The sequence below is a fragment of the Pleurodeles waltl genome, chromosome 2_1 (assembly GCF_031143425.1).
Source record: "Pleurodeles waltl isolate 20211129_DDA chromosome 2_1, aPleWal1.hap1.20221129, whole genome shotgun sequence".
In the NCBI taxonomy this organism is placed as follows: domain Eukaryota; kingdom Metazoa; phylum Chordata; class Amphibia; order Caudata; family Salamandridae; genus Pleurodeles; species Pleurodeles waltl.
The window spans coordinates 880,880,823-880,898,889 of record NC_090438.1 but is presented as its reverse complement, the minus strand read 5'-3'; positions in this window follow the sequence as shown (position 1 = coordinate 880,898,889).

Genomic DNA, 18,067 nt, shown 5'->3' with positions numbered 1-18,067 from the left:
TCAAATGTGCTCTGTGACGCCTGGCGGGTATGGCACCCGAGACGGCAACAATTTACTCACACTTCGGCGGCCCATGGCTCACAATCCAGAATAGACCTGGTGCTACTCCCAAGCACAGACTGTACCACCCTTTCGCACATTGAAATACTAGCCAGAGGAGTCTCTGACCACGCCCCGCTCCAGTTCACTATGGGCCCCACTCGATCTCAGTCCCATCCTATGTGGCGGCTAAATGCGTGGTAACTCCAAGATAAAAACTACACAGAACAGCTGCAACAGGCACAAAGAGAATACTTTCAATTGAACGAAGGATCAGTGACCTCAATAGGCGTGCTGTGGGCGGCGGGCAAGGCGGTGTTACGAGGCACGGGCAAAAATTTGATATTAAGCCAGGAACGCACCAAAACCCAGCAGATTGCACAGCAAGAGCTCCGAGCAATGTGTCTGGAAAACGAGAGTGCAATAAACCCAAGCGAGGTGGTGACACGTCAACTCCTAATAATCTGGGAAGAAATCCGAGATCAATTCCTGGAGGCTGCGAAACACATATGGAGGGCCAGCAAAGGGAAAATCTACAGATGGGGGGACAAATCCGGGAAAATGCTATACTGGTTTCTCAAGAATTGTCCCTGAAATTTACGACGGAGAAAAGAACCTCGTTATAGGCCACCCCGAAATTGCGAATGCCTTAGCCAGTTACTACCGTACACTGTACCAGGCATCTACACAAATAGACCTCTGTCAGGCCCCCGACTACTAGATGAGGTTCCCCTCACGCAACTACCCGCGGCGGAAATACAGATCTTAGAAGAACCCATCAGCGCAGAGGAAATTGGGGTGGCTGTCTGCATTAGGTACGGGCAAGACACCGGGTCCCGATGGGTTCCCCTCGGAGTACTATAAAACATTTAGGGAGGACCTAACCCCACACTTGATGCGCCTTTTTGCAGAGGTAGAGAAAGACGGATCCTTCCCCCGAGAGCTAGACACTGCCACGATCAAAGTGCTTCCCAAAACCCAACCCCCTCGATACACTGCGCAGATTATAGGCCGATATCATTGATTAATACTGATTTTTTTTTTTTTTGCCTCCATCCTTGCCGCTCGTCGCAAGAGGGTCCTACCACAACTAATTCATCCAGACCAAATTGGGTTTATGGCAACCCACATTACACAACACTGTGTCCGTCAATTACATGTGGCTCTGGCGGAGAGACGCCGATTGCCCCGAGATCTCGCCCTCTTACTTATTGACTTCGAAAAAGCCTTTGACTCTGTTGATTGGGGGTTCCTTTTCTTGGTGCTCTGACGCGTGGGTCTGGGTCTGAGATTCCACCGTCTGGTCCAGGAGTTATACACCAACCCTACTGCCTGCATACAGGTCAACAGGGTTTTATCCTCTACTTTTGAGGTTCGCAGATGTACGCGGCAGGGATGCCCTTTATCCCCCCTTCTATTCACCCTGGCCATTGAACCTTTAGCCCAGATGATCAGGACAGACCCAATATATCATGGCTGGAAATGGGGCCCCTCTCGAGAAGATAGAATAGCGCTATATGCCGATGACGTCCTGCTGTACATGGAGGAACCCAGTATAACAGGACCGAGAAGACTCTGCCTCCTACGGCAATATGAACAGGCATCGGGGCTCAAGATGTACTCCACCATATCAGTCCTGATCCCGCTGGCGAGTTCACGCGGACTGCTTTGACTGGCAAGATACAAAACCTCTATGCAGGCTGAGTTTTAAATACCTGGGCATCTGGGTATCTCTCCTACCTGAAATGACGTGGGCCAAAAACCTATCCCCGTTGCTAACACGAGTCAAAACAGACTTGCAGAGATGACAAACCTTACCACTAAATGTGAATGGCCGAGTAGCCCTATATAAGATGATGATCTTGCCAAGGCTCCTATACACATTTCAGAACTTTCCCCTCCCAATCCCGCACTCCTGGTTCAGAAATCTCGAAAGCATCACGGGACGGTTCCTCTGGAGGGGTGCCAGGCACCGAGTAGCAACACAACATTGCTGAAAGGAGGTATATGACGGGGGCTTGGGCGCCTCAGACCCCTTCCTATATTATTTAGCCACCCAATTGATTGTGATCCACGACTGGTTTACTGGGGGTTGGGACGACCCAACTTATTGGACAGAACTGGGGATCTTGGGTTTCCCATGTATTCTCAACATGCTACACGGATCACCACTTCCCCACGATGTGGAAGAAATAACTAGGGTGGTTTTTCTGGTGTGACACGCCGCATTGCGGTACACCCAATGGAACGCCGTTGTCACCCTTCAGACCCCGTTGTAGAGGAAGAGATGGCTGAGCGCCCCTGCAGCACTGCAAGGATTCACAGAATGGGACCTACTGGGTATTTCCCTGGTGGGAGACATATGGAAAGGGGAAACTATGAAATCATTTCAAGACCTACAGGTAGACTTTCAGCTAAACCAGACACAATTCTTCAGATACCTCCAGTTAAGACACGCACTGAAGGTGCATATACCCACGGCAGGCCGCATGCCAGAATTTAATCCACTCGAAGCCAAACTGCTCATGGGGAACCTAGACGGGAAGGGTATCTCTCAAATCTACAAAATGCTAATTAATAATGCCACGGTAACCTAAGCTCAGTCATGACCAGGTGGGAGTCATGGGTTGGGGCCTTGGAAGAGACGGAATGGAGGGAGGCCGTGATGGCACCCAAGGTGCTGGCGGTGTCGGCTAGACTTCGTGTAGTGCAATTCTATTATTTGTACGGAGCATATCTGACGCCGTCCAGACTGCACAGGACGGGACTCCGCCCCTCCGCCAAATGTCCGCGATGCCCGAGCGAACCAGCAAACTTTTTCCACTTGGTACGGTCCTGCCAAGTGATACACAAATACTGGGATAAAGTGATCCAAGAATTGGAAAGGGCCCTGGGACAAGAGGTACAAAAGTACGTGAAATTAGTCCTACTAGGAGTAATGGAGGAGATGGGCCCTGCTGGTTGCCAAGAGAGATATTGCTGCTGCCTCGAACTCCCCCAAAGGCCTGTCACTCCGGAAGTGGAAAAGGGGGGTTGATTGGTGTGCAAACCAAGAAAAATTGGTATATGAATCCAGGGGCTGCCCACAGAAATATGAGAAAATATGGGGACGATGGTTAGAATTATTGATATAGACCGGAAGATGAACACAGAAAAGAATGTTGTAATAGGACCTGAACTGTTGTCTGCTCTATGGTCCGCAGTGCTGTTGATTGTTAATATTGAAAATGAGCTGATGATGGAATTACATATGGTGCATGTGTCCTCTGCTTCGTACCTTTTCTCCCCTTACCTTTTCCCCTTAAAAACAATAAAAACTGTTTACCAAAAAAAAAAATCCTGTCAAATGTGAATGTCCATAGTCACTACAAGCATTGTCATAAACAATATGAGGTGCACAGCAGTAATGTCATACCCATGCTGCACATGTCAGGGTCCACCCTGTGCCTTGGTCACAATAGCTGCAATTACACCATGCAACATCCCAACTGTCATACTGCTCAGACAACAGCATTGAGGGGGAGGACATATGTTTGCGGCTAGTGAAACACACCTGCACAGTCTGAAGAGGAAATGGAACACTGCTAGGACCATCATTGCAATCCAATGTAGCACACATTCCCCAACATTAACATTACACACTATCAATGCTGACGTCTGTAGTGTGCCATGCCAATGCTATGCATAGTATATGCTAGGTCTCAGCAACATATAGCTGGATGTGAACTATCAGAGACTGGGGCAGTTCCAGATTGTTAAGTGTGGTGCAAGTGCCATCAGAACACCCACAGCCAGTGTAAGGCCTCACCATGAGAATGGAAGTAGACGGAGGGTTGAGTTGTACAATAAGGTGGCAACATACAATTTGGGCAGAACCGACACCTAGAGGATAAGACGCAGACAATTCCCCAAACTGCCCACACTACATGTGACATGCAGGTGGGGCATAGGCCTGGGAGAATGCTAATATTAAAGACAGGAACAATGTACAGGAACCAAGATCACAATCTGCAACTAATAGGAAGTCAGGCACGTCACATTACAAATGCCACAACACAGACACACTAATTGTACTAAATCTCATTGCAGAGGATGATGGCTCTCCTGTGGATATGCCTGTCCTGGACTTCCCTGATGACATGGATGACGAGCTGACAAACATCAGCCAGCAAACCATCCAAAATGTCATTGGAACCCTCCAGACCCCACCTTCAGCTGGAAGGAGGAGCACAGATACAGCAGCCATCACAGAGGAACCACCCACCACCCCAATTGTATGACCTGCCAGCTCCAACCCAGCTGAGGACTCTGACAACACTGGCACCAGCTTTGAAAGGACTATAGTTGTAGTACAGAGGGAGCAGGCCAAGGAGGTGCGGGTGGAGATACAAAATATGGCAGCCAGCCTAGAGGGGTGCGTTCGTGCATGATGTCAACTGCAGAACAGGCAGCAGCCATGCAATAGTGAACATCAATCTTGCAAGAACTTCAACAAAGTGTGAAGGAAATCAGCACTGCAGTAAGGGAGTTGACACAACACCTCCAACAATAAACCTTTCCACGCATGCACAAATGCAATATTGACTCCCTCAGGGATGACCTGGCTGCCTACCACAGTAATGTAGCTGCTATCCTTAAGAACCAGCAGCTCCTCCTTGCTGCAGTACTGCCCTAAATAGCCCCACACGTGGCAGCTACCGGAATTTCTGACTCCACGTCTTCAAACACTGAAGTGTATGTTGCCCCTTCAAACCCACCACCACCAAGGGCAGAGAAGCCGACACACACACATCAGAAAATGAAGACGTGGAACAGATCACCTTCACCCGTAAGAGTACCTAGTAGCACTAGTCCCTGCCACATGGGCACGTATAACCAAGGTCCTGTGCTTTGTAACGTGCCAGTCTTGCAACAGCTGCTCACAAGCACTGTTCTCCAGCCACTGTTTACCTTTACACTATGCTCTGTGATTGTCTCTCACTATCTCATTGGCTATTCATGTCCCTCTGCCCTGTATGACACTTCACCCCAGCATGTCCTTTTGCACTTGTGTAGTATCACAATAGAAGGCGTCACACTAATTGACTCACAATCCTGGACTATGTAAATATAGTACCACAGCACTGTAAAATAAATAGCACTTATACAACCACTTTGTCTCTGTGTAATGTGCCATATCAACCGTAAAGGAGATGTGTGATGTTTTCCTCATGTCAATGCCCATTGAATGTCAATACAACTGCCCTGAAATAATGTGGGCTGATAACTATGCACTGTGGTCTGGATTGTACCATCATCTGTCCTTCATGAGGGTTAAATCTGAAGTAAATAGAAACATTACAGTATAATGCTATGTTGGACAGAATAAGTCTTCTTCAAGGGATGTCTAAGCAGAAAATCATTGTCTTTAAATTTTTCTTCAAGACAATCTTTAGGTATGTGACATTTGACTCAAATATTTCATCACACATACCATACAGCAGGAATGGATGTGTACGAGTGTACGTACAAATAAGTAACCTGGCAGTACAATGTAAGAAATGATAGGTGTGAGTTATGTATACTATACTACATGAGATTATACCATCACTCACCTTATCAGGGTTCACATGAACATCAGGCTGCAGCCAGACGTACCACAGTGTCCTCAATGCCAAATCTGGTCTCAAAGTATGACAGATTGAAAACAAATATCCAAACGTAAAAACACATTGGGAACCATAGTAACCTTGAGTTGTGGGTGCAATGGATGGCAGATTCCTAGCGAAGTAGCTTCGGTGTAGCTGCCAATGTAACAGCTCAATTGGGATTTGGTTGCAGGATGGAACACAAATGCAAATACTAAATTGACACTGTTCACCCATGCTAAGGCCCTGATCCCCAAGCATACTGTAAAGGAGTACCTAAATATTTATTTAACTGTTAAAAAGGATAATAAAACTAGGGGAAACACCTTAACTAACCTAACCTATCCTAACTACACATTGCCCACAACTGGCCCTAACTACCCTAAGCTAAACTTACTTATCACATTTAATTAAACGCTCTAAACATCAGCGCCCCCACCCCCCTTTTATGACGGGACACATGGAGGACAACATATACTAACCTAAACACATACTATTTTATACTAAACAAATATATTTTTGGGGGATTCTTTTTTTTTTTATAATATCCAAAAACCCCAACATCATCCGTCACCCACCCACCCACAAAAAAACACATGTAAAAATATCATAACCTCCATCCCTAACCTACTAATACTAACTAAACTAACCGCCTATTCTAACCTAACACTAAGCCCCCTAAACCCACTAAATATCAGAACCAGGAAAGAGGAGGGAGGGGAGGGAATCATAGCTGAGGGTATCCAAGTCACAAGTTCACCCTCCTCAGGGTCTTCTTAATCCCACGCACTCTCTTGTTTATCTGGGACACCTCCTACTGCAGCATGTCCAGTCTGCATAAGATCCGTTGCATGTCACATTGCATTGCACGAAATTCCACATAGTCAATGACTGCAGCAGGGGTGGTCTGTGTGCCAGTTGTGGAGGGTTGTCCAGTTGTTGGTGCCATGCTTGAGGGGCCAGTGATCCAGGAGCTGAGGATGTTGATGGATCTGCAGCTGTGGCTGTCATCCTTACTGCTACCTGGATCGTAGTGGTGGTGTTGGTGGTGGCGGCTGTTGTGGACACAGATGGGCCCCCTTGGGCAAATGCACTCCACACCCCTGAGGCTCTCGCATGGCGATAACACCGTGCTACGTGGCGGAACCCAGACGCTACATCCAGAGTGTGGCGGTAACGCATTGCCCTCCTCTGAAATTCACAGATCTGGTTGGCATCCATATTGGCTGCTGTTAAAAAAGATAAAGCCAAACATTAGTTACATCATTGTGTGATACAGCTACTGATGATAAAAAGAAAATACATCTAAAGTAGCTGAAACAGGCCACATCACCGTACAGATCACAGATTCTCCCTGAGGAAGTACATGCCAACGCAGCCTACACATGTCCTATCTAACAGCACAGCAATGCTCAAAAAGATGAGTACATACTTAATTGCTCTAAGTATCATTGTTCTGCCATTAGTCACATAACAAATGCTGCAAGTCCTCCACATGTGACAGGCCAACTAATGACTATCTTCTGGATGACAATCAAGAGCCACAAGATCTGTGATCTGTAAATGGAATTGCCAGGATGGTATGCAGTTGCTAATCAAGAGTGGGTATCCTAGGTTAAAACAAACAAAATTACAGATTTACATGTCTGTGTACTACACTTGGATCCTCACAGCTAGGTACACATATTTCATAACCCTAAGCCTGTGCCTCCGGGGGGATGGACAAGCAGCACATACTTTCAAACATCGAGGACAGCCAGGAAGCTTTGGACAGCTGTACATGGGTGTAGTCAGTCCACCACAGGTAAGGAGGGTGTCCAACCAGAATAGACAAATACATTGGACAATCCCATCCACATTTATGTTTGCATTTGCAGACAATTGTCAACATCATTTGATACCACCAATACCTGTCCTACAACAAGCAGGTTGATGCAAGCACCCATCTGGGAATGAGCTGCATGCACACCTATGACATTGTACTCAAGTGCCACATACACGTAGCACAACATGGGAGCTAAATGCTGCTAGGAAGTCAAACATACAGTCTAACATGTTAATTAGTGAACAGGGAGGCTCAAGTGTGTGGGTAATACTTTGGCATCCCTATTCAGTGAGATTCGGGGTATGACTTGCTGACTAAATCATGAATATGGCCCTCTCCAAATTTTTCTTTACAAGAAATGTAACATCAAATGTAACATCAAATGTCACCCTATTCACATGGCCGTGCCTACAGAGATGCATTACAATCCCAAAATATGACTCTACACCACCGATTGTCCAACTCAAATATGGAAAAAAAGTCAAACTCCAGTCAAGTTACATATCGGATCATGTGCCAGCACATCATACCTTGCTATGTGTCCAACACACAGGAGTCAATCACCCAACAGCTGCAAACACCACCCAGAACTGAAATATCAACGCTTACTGGATATATCTGGGTCCGCAAATCGAGCCACTTCTCCAATTGTGTAAGGGGCAGGTCCACCTGTAAAGCATGGAAGGGTGAAATGTGCTCAATGTCTGTGCACTGTACAACATTTTCAAGTAAAATTAATGTTTTTGCCATTTTATCTGAAAGTCCAGTCCCTCAGGCATGATGATACTCCAACATACATACAGCTGCAAACATGTATAGACCCTGTCACTCCAGTGAGTGATACACACACATATGCACACATGCAGTGGCCCTAACTATCATGTGGTGACCATCATGATTACTCAATTGGTTGCAGACTCATTTATAGAGTGTACTCCATTTCATCATTTGTTGTAATGAGAGACATGCAAACTCGCATTCCTGGTGCACTGCAATACCAGTCACTCAGGTATTGTGGCTTGTGTATCAAGGAACAATCAGTTACTGTGTGATGCTCATGTGGTTTGAGTTAAGCTCATGATTTATTATGCTTTCTATGGTCCCTTACATGTGGGCCTGTGTTGTGTGTAGGTTACGTATGCTACATTTACAGTGTCCCCAGAGCCATATATGCCCCCTATGACACCATATTGGCAGGGATCCTGTGCGTTACTTAATGACAATCTGACACTAAGCATGGATTGTCCATTTATCAAAATTAATACAACAAAGAAATTGTAACATCCGGTGATTATAAAGACAAGGATGCAGTTCTTGAGCTAAAACGAGTTGGTTTATTGCAGCAATAAAAGGTTATCTCGAAGAGAAAGCATCCCGACCTCCGCCTCCCTCTGCAACCGTCTCCTCTCCCTCTCGCCACACTCTCTTTTCTCATGCACGCTCCACATTCTACATTCGCACCCTCGCGCTCACACATAACATTCGCATCCACGCGCTCACACACTAACACTCGCACTCACCCACTCACGCTTTCAACCTGAGAATAGGATATGACAGAAATATATGCTCAAAGTGTATATTTTGGTCATCCATGACAGAATGCATGGGCACAGGTGTAGTCATTGCACCTGAAATATGTCACTCATTGCCCTGTGTACCCATATTGGGTATTGGAATTCACATTTAACCACATTCATCATCTTACATTTGCCAAGTTGGGAGATCAGCGGGTATACAGCAAACTGACACTGTTCCATTATTGAAACAAGGTTTAGCAAATGTCCTACTGTGTCAATCATAATGATGTAGGTTTTAATTTGTATGTACCTTCAGAATGCTTAGCATACACCCATGTCTATGATAGCCTTCATACTGGGAAGTTAGCTATTGTACATGTGCTGCACTAGATCAGCAGGGGTGTACCAAACGTAAAGTAGCAAAGTATTTGGGAACTTTATATGTATAATGGAATTGCTCAGGGGTCTCTTGCACAACATCATGCAAGTACTACATTGTGACCGTGCATTCCCCGAATTCAGGTATCCCATGATGACCCAATAACTTATGAGAAGTGCATGGCTATAAATTAACACAGATGGCAATCAGCTCAGTTCCAGCTATTGTGCCCAAGACCAATTTAAAACACACAGGTACAATGAACAGAGGGCCAGGGATATTTGTCAGTTTGTATCATTTGCTTCATCTTTTACTCTACAGCTATGGAAAGTAGCACCAAACATTTAGATATGAACCTGTGTGCCTTACTTTGACATCCATGCCTAACTTAATTGTGGCACAACCAAGTCAAACTATCAGCCTAAGAAATGACCTGAGGTTAGGAAGAAATTTGTACGTATGGACAGAATACAGTTCAGACATGTATTCAAAATAATTGGGGAACACATTAATTCCTTGCTTTAGCTTGTGAAAAACATCTCTTTCCTGGTACACTCACAGACCATGGATAAAACATATGTTTGAGCCGCATTACCATCATCTATTGACGTAAAAGCAGCACTAATTTAAAAGGTCAATTTGTGTACTTGTTAGTTTGTGCAGCTGTTGTGTCAACAAATGATGGTAATGTGTAGCAATTATTGTATAACTCAGGGCCACTGTATGTTTAACTTGCATTCCACATGTCCGAAAACATTGCCTGCAGCATATCAACAAATCTGCTACTGTCACTACAAAACATTTAAATGTGCACATTATTCTGAATTGTACTCCCCAACAGGGCCACCAATCACAACACCCAGGTGGTCAAGTAGGCCTTGCTCGCTGGCAATAAGGTCAGCCCAGCAGTGCTTCAGTTGTGGTCATTGCGCAGTTTGTTGAAAATGCGACGCAAATAGTACAGCACCTTGGACCACCTGAGCTTTCTCGCCTCCGTGTGATCACCCTGCCACCTGCTTCAATCATCAGGGGGAGGAAGTGGCATCTCAGCCAAATGAATGCCCCCAGCTCCTCCAGACGTGGCCTACGCAGCATGAGAGAAATAATAGTACAAATAAAGGGTACAGAGGAAAATAAAGGGAAAGGAGGGAGGAAAATGAAACAGCCCAACTATCCCCAAACTAACAATAACCACTACAGACTCCCAACAGTACAAAGACATAATTACACACAAAATTAGACAAATACACACTTACAATGAACAACTGAGACAATTACAAATAAAACAGATGACAAATAGGATGGCACACAGGAGACAAAAGCACAAATTGGACAGACAAAACTCTCAGCACAGCCACACAGTCTAGAAAAATCACAGACTGCAAAGTGAAAGTGAAAGTACACCCACTGTACCATTTCTGTAAACAGGATATCCTATTACATCACTTCCTGCCTCAAATGCGGTGCATTTTTATTATGATGCGTCAACATTTTATGATGCTTACAGTCTGTGTGTAATTTTTTTTTTTATGCAAATGCTTAAAAATTAACCTGCATCCACAGTTCAAAATATTTTGCATTGGTAACCAATTTCATGGGGTACAGTGTAGGAATTACCGCTCGGGGCCAATGGACGTATAATGGCTGTGAGCGTCATTTTTCAACACTTATGCAGTGATTTGTGACGCATGTGCGTCGTTTTTGACGCATATGCGTCTTTTTTGATGTGTGTGTGTCAAAATATATGTCTTTCACTGTGTTTGTGTCATTTCTCACATTTTTTAAGTACATGACAGCTGTAACTCTACAGAGGTAGGCTGTTTGTACCTGCATTGTGTATTCCAGTGTTTGGGCACATGTGGCCGGTCACACTACTGCGGACCATGATACTCATGTTGTTGTACTGGATGAGTACTCTTTACTGATGCAATAGATACCCAAACTTTTTAAATACAAATTAGTATTAGCCAGTTTGAACAGGTTGTCAGTCATTAGAGGATGGCAGGGCAACGCAATTTAATACATTAACTCATTGCCTGTGTGCCAATGTATGTAAATTGGCTATTTCAATTTTTGTTGGGCCTCTGTGTGGCCGTCACAAGACGTGCTTTCATTAATGTGCTTGTATGCATGTGTTGTAAATGTGGATAACCTTCACAAACAATTCAGTGTAGATAGGAGTCAGGATATGTGTTTGTCATACACGTAGCATCTAATGCTGTGTGAACTGCACTGACTTTTGGGACAATACATCTCCAATGACAAACTATGCACAGGATAGATAGAGCACAGCTGATAAAGGCAATAAGTAAGCCATCACATGTACAGGAATGTTGGATACCACATCCTGGTAACTTGTTTGTATACTAGACATGAGTCAGTCATTTGAAAATGCTATGTAGGTACAGTGTTTGTGGCACAGAGTCGGCAAACAATCCAAATATGTGATGTCACTCCACAGTTTGAGTCCCATATATGACCTATGTTTCTCGTGCAGCAGTGGAGGACCAGCAGACCAGGCTGCATGTGTTCACAGATTTTCAGTGGTGAATTGCACAAAGGTGTCCAGTTCAAGTGTGTGGCCATGTGTACCCGGTGTCATTATTGTCCTCATGTTGTCACTGTTACATGCATGTCTACTGATGAGTCTGTAGATCCATTCCCTGCATTAACAGAGTATCCTTCAAAGCAGAATTGACCGAAAGCCAAAGGGGAATCGACAACACACATGGGGATTTTTGAGCTATGGCACTGCAGACGTTTTATGAGGCTGACAAGAGGGTAACCTTGGTGTGCTCATAAACGTAATGGATCAGTAAAAAGAACCCGGCAGCTTTCATTACAACATTTGTACACAGGGTGGTATTGAAAATTCCCACTGCAACAGGGATCATCAGTGCCTCTGTGCTGATTAATCTCACAGCTAGTCACCATGCAACCACTATCATTGGGTTGTAGCCAATGTGAATCTGTGTGTGGACCGTGAGGGCACAAACATGTTCTGTCCATTCATGCACATTAGCAAACGTTGTTTTTTGTGCTGGAGGCACCATTCCCAATCCATGCACACAGCCATAGTACACTGTCACTGTTTGTCACTCATTCATACATGAAACAAAAGCAAGTGATAATGGCGGGATTAGGCTATTTGAATACATGACCCAGACCTTGCTACCATATGTAAACTGATTAAACTATACAATATATTTGTGGATTCATCATAGACCCACCAGACACAATACCCCAGGAGGAAAGTGAGGGCATGGAAAGCAACTATGAGAGAAATGTAGCCACAGGGAACCTCTATGGTAACACAAAGACAGATAACAATCAGGCTAACAGGATACACGCTCTGTCAGGACCTAACATGGACAAGACAAATGAACAGTGAGCAGACTGAGAAAAGGCTGAACAACACTGTGGAAAATTAAAACTGGATTTGTGCTGTCGGCTGCAACGATACACAATAACCCAAGGGCTGTGTTACACAAGTGGTTTATACGGCAATGCACAACAAGGGCATACATAAAAGGGCATGTTCTAAGCAGTTCCAGGCAGCAGCAATAGCGGTGCAGATTCAAATGGCTAACTGCATGGAAGTGCTCACAGGTGTGTGCAGCTTCAGTCTCTCAGAAGTCCTGTAGGTGTGAATCCAGTTCAAAGGACCAACAGTACCTTTCACATGGGAAGCAATGGACAGGTGATTACAGGTCCTTCAGATTACCAGGCAGTGCATTTTGGGACCTGCAGTCCATGCAGTCAGATGAACTAGGACTATGACATGCCGTACTAAAGAGGGAAGCACACTGGAGTCAGAATGTGAGTCTGGGTGTGTGTAGATGATGGATTATCAGGGTACAAATAGTCTTGTTACAGGGCCACCTAGAGAAGGGTGGGGAGAGACTGAATAAATGCCTGGGACAGAATTTATAACCTGGGATGGCATGCACAGGACATGTCTTGTGAGCAATGCTTGTCATAGTTGGAGCACTCGTGCTATCCATTTGCAGCTTAGATGGACTTCTTGTCAAACATGCTCCTTGCAGAGATAGCTGATGTCACACTTACTGCTGCAAAGGGTGTGGTCATACATTCCTGTTGCTAATGCAATTGCAAATCCACTGGCTCATGTACGAAGCAGTTTTTTTAATTGTGATTGATGGTGTCTTAGTTGTGTGCCATATGCTGCAATAAACCATGTTGCCAACATGGATGTGTTCCATAGTTGTGTTACTCTGACATTGCCGTTGAAATGTGAAATTAACACCATATATGTCATTTACACTGTGTGTGAAGTTGGGTGTACATTCATACTAAACAAATGTGATATGGCTTTTTCACTATCCAAATCTGTATTACTGCACTGCTCCATGAGGCTAAACTCTGATTGTGATTCCTAGGGATCATGTGATGCATAAATAATTACCCAGACCATGATTTAGTGATTAGATTAGGGGGGTCATTCTGACCTTGGCGGTCCATGACCGCCATGGCGGAGGGCGGCGGAAGCACCGCCAACAGGCTGGTGGTGCTTCCTTGGCGATTCTGACCGCAGCGGTAAAGCCGCGGTCAGAAAAGGGGAGCCGGCGGTTTCCCGCTGGCCCAGGGAATCCGCCATGGCGGCACTGCTTGCAGCACCGCCATGGGGATTCCGACCGCCTTCCCGCCAGCCTGTTTCTGGCGGTGTCCACCGCCAGACCAGGATGGCGGGAACGGGTGCCGTGGGGCCCCTGGGGGCCCCTGCACTGCTCATGCCACTGGCATGGGCAGTGCAGGGGCCCCCTAACAGGGCCCAACAAAGATTTTCACTGTCTGCTTAGGAGACAGTGAAAATCACGACGGGTGCCACTGCACCCGTCGCACCCCTTCAACTCCGCCGGCTCCATTCCGAGCCGGCTTCATTGTTGAAGGGGCTGTCCCGCTGGGCGGGCCGGCGGTCTTCTGTCGGTCGCCCGCCGGCCCTGCGGGAAAGCCGGAATGGCCGCTGCGGCCTTTTGACCACGGAGCGGTCTTTCGGGGGGAACCGCTTGGCGGGCGGCAACCGCCGCGGTCAGAATGACCGCCTAGGTGTTTAATTAGATATGGTAGGAAAGTGGTGATGGCGACTATAGTTAAAAGAAGTTTTGTACAATGTGTTGTCTCCAACGCAATCCTGCAGCAGTGTTTGGATGGTCCCCCTCATGTTGATGGACAGCATCCTCCACTTCCTCCTCTTCAGGCATTTGTGGGTCTGGGTCATAGGGGGGAATGTTCCTCCTTACACATATATTGTGCAGGATGGCACAGGTCAGAAGGATCTTGAAGACCATTTCTGGGAAATATAAGAGGCTGCCTCCGGTGATGTCGAAGCACCTGAAACTTGACTTCAGGATGCCAAAGGTCCTCTCTACTATGGTGTGTGTCCTCCGATGTGCCTCATTATAGGCACGCTCTGCTGCAGTGCTTGGGTTTGCAAATGGGGTAATGATCCATGGCTGGATCCCATACCCCTGATAAGCTGAAAGAAAAAATGAGTGAAAAAATTTGATGGAGTTGCACCATGATTATCACTTTGCATGGCAATTGTCTGTGACTCATCTGTGTTTGTGTTATTGTGTGGAATACTAGGCTTCTAGAATGTACAATCAGCATTGGGTTGTTTCATTATCTGAACTGGTGTTTGGATGTTTGACCGGATGTCAGCGGTATTTTGTAGACTTGCAGTACATTGTGTACTCCCATGCATTATGTCATGTGAAAGAGGTGTACATGTGTCTTAACTGGGGGTGACATGATACTTCCATACACAGAATCAATTCCACAGTGGTGGTAACACGGTTGCATCTATATGACCTGAACATCCCATCCAATTTAACATATGCAATATAATTTGTTAAACATCAGTGAGGCCCTTTGATTTGGCTAGGTGACAATGTAAAACACATCTCCATAAGTTGGCAGCACTGAAGTGTTGACAATGGACAATGCACACATATCCCATGTTTGACAAGTTCTATGCAAACCTATTTTTCTGCCCTCATTGAGTTGGCTCATGTTCAAACGTGCACCTACACTACTGAACCTGGTCCACGTAATGTGGCTAACTTGGTTGTGGGGGTGAAGGTTTAATTCTAAGAAGGTCCATATGCCTGTACATCTGTTGTGTACATGTGTAATTGTCTCAATCCGTATGAGTAGCAATGTGTACTTTGCAATATTGTCACATCAATATGTGTTCTTAGCACAGTCCACTTGCTTATTAGTAGTGGGCAATGTCAGCCGAGGAGTGATGTGAGATGTTGGTACAGCCTCAATGTTTTCATGTCCCATTCATTAGAGTCATCATCATCATGCTATGTGTGCCATGGTGTTTGACCTGCAGCGAAACACATTGCATACCCCTTACACAGTATATATTGGTTGGAAGGGTGTGTGATTGAGTGTTATTGATGTGATGTTGGAAGATTCATCTTCCAAGTTGTTCTGCCAGTTAAGGCCATGTCATTGTCACTGTGTGGTTTCAAATTGGTCCCTTGTGTCTCTGGAGTGGCATATGTTGTTATTTACATCTGTCATTTGTCCATAGGTGTGTATCCCATTGGGTCAGGATATAAAAAACATGACTAGCAGTGTCCCAACCTCGTTGCCTTCCTGGCCACGTGTCAATGTAGTGGTGTATGTGTTGTGTGTCCTACAGGGTTGCTGTGCTGTGTGTATATAACTGGGTTTCTGTACTTACCAACAAGTAGGCCATTTCCATATCGGCCATCCTGGAAGTGTTGATTGATGGTGCTGTGGTAGAAGAAGAATGAATCATGTACACTCACAGGATACTTTGCCACAATGTTGGTGATCAAACCCTGGTGGTTCACAATGGCCTGCACATTGATGGAGTGTGTGTGCTTCCTGTTGTGGTATAGATAAGAGGGTGCAGCACGTGTGTGTGCAGTCAATGGCACCAAGCACGTGTGGGAAGCCGTTGATTTGGTAGAAGCCCTGTTTGGTCTCCTGCTGCTTCATCTGTGTGTTGGGGAAGCTGATGTGGTGGGATGTGAGGGAGATGATGGCATCCAGGACCTTGGGTAGGAAGGCAGAGAATGAGGGCTGTGAGATCCCGGCAAACAGGGCACCAGTGTTTTGAAAAGAGCCACTTGCCAACACGTGGAGGACAGCTAGCAGCTTGGTCTCTGGTGGAATGATGTGGGGTGTCTGCAAGGTGGGTGCCAACTGTGGCTCAATGTGGTGCAGCAGCTGCTGTATGGCTTGCCAGTTTAGTCTGTACCTCTGGATGATGTCATGTTCCCTGAGGCCCAAAATGGTTGTCCTGGTCTGGAATATCCTCTCCTGCCTTCTGCTTTGCCTTTGGGGTCCCTGCTGGTGTGGTGGAAGCTGCTGCTGTTGGTCCTGTGCTCTGCGTCTTCATGCATGCTGGATGAATAGCACCTCCATGTCTTCCTTTTGGAGATCTGCTATTGCTTCTGTGTGTTTTCCTTAAGTACTGGTGTGTTTGCCCCATTTTAATGCCTGCCCTGACCCAGGCTTTAATTTTTGAAATATGGGGCACGGGTGTGTAAGTCATTTTTTGTATGGGAACCCCTACCTTGCATGTGATCAACGCAAGGCAGTTTCACGCATCCAGAAAATGACGCACACAGAGGAATTTTGGCGTTCGTGGGTGTCAAGGTATGAATATGGTGTTAGGTTTGAGCTGAATTTGCGTCAAAATTTATGACGCAAATTCGGTGCAAACAGAGTATAAATATGCCCCTTAGTGTCTTTAGGGTTGCACCCTAGCTATACATAACACCTCTTTATGAATGTGTCCCTAATCCTGTGGTCCACAGGTCTAGGAATGGCCATGTTACATTTTGTATATTAATCTTAAAAAGAGCACTTTATCACTTTATTTGGAGTATCCCGGGTAGACGGTATCTTAATTCCTGTCAACCTCCTTCCTGGAAGACGCTCCCTGAACACGGAGAACATTTTATTTCCCATTCCTCTTATTGTAATAGTTTACTTCACTGTCATGAGCATGTGTGCTTTTTATCATATGTTGTCCATTCGGACCTGCACTTTATTCTTGGGAGGCCTATGGGCTGTTTAATCGCGTCTCAAGGACAGGACTTAATTCAACCACCCTCAGACATTTGCCTTGGGTGGGTTATTGCGGGTAGATTGTTGACATAATGTAAGCACATTTGTCTTTCAAATTTGTTCCTGCTTTTTATAGGATTATACATGCACCTTAAGACATGTTACTTATTTTTAAACATGCTTGGGTTGCTGATTGTGTCGCAGGAAGTCTGTATATTTCAATTGAGAATTACTGTACTCCCATGTTTGTATTTGCTCCCCACATGTGTACATATGCATCTTAAGACCACATTTGTTGACCGAATTTTTATATCGACATTTTATTGATTGGGATCCTAATACGTCTGTATTGACTTGTATGGATTTGTCCTTTCAGTGCTCTTTTAATTGTTTTTGTGTTTTTTTATGTTCTTGTCTGACTGAAATAAAGTAACTGTACTGTACTGCTTTACATGAACCATAGCGCTATGAGAAGCTAGAGAGAAATTACATTGCCTGCGTATTTGACTTTCACAAATACACACTCATTTTGGGCTACAAAATGTATTAAAAGATTAACATATTAATGAGAAACATACCTGTATGAGAAAGGGCAGAGTCACTA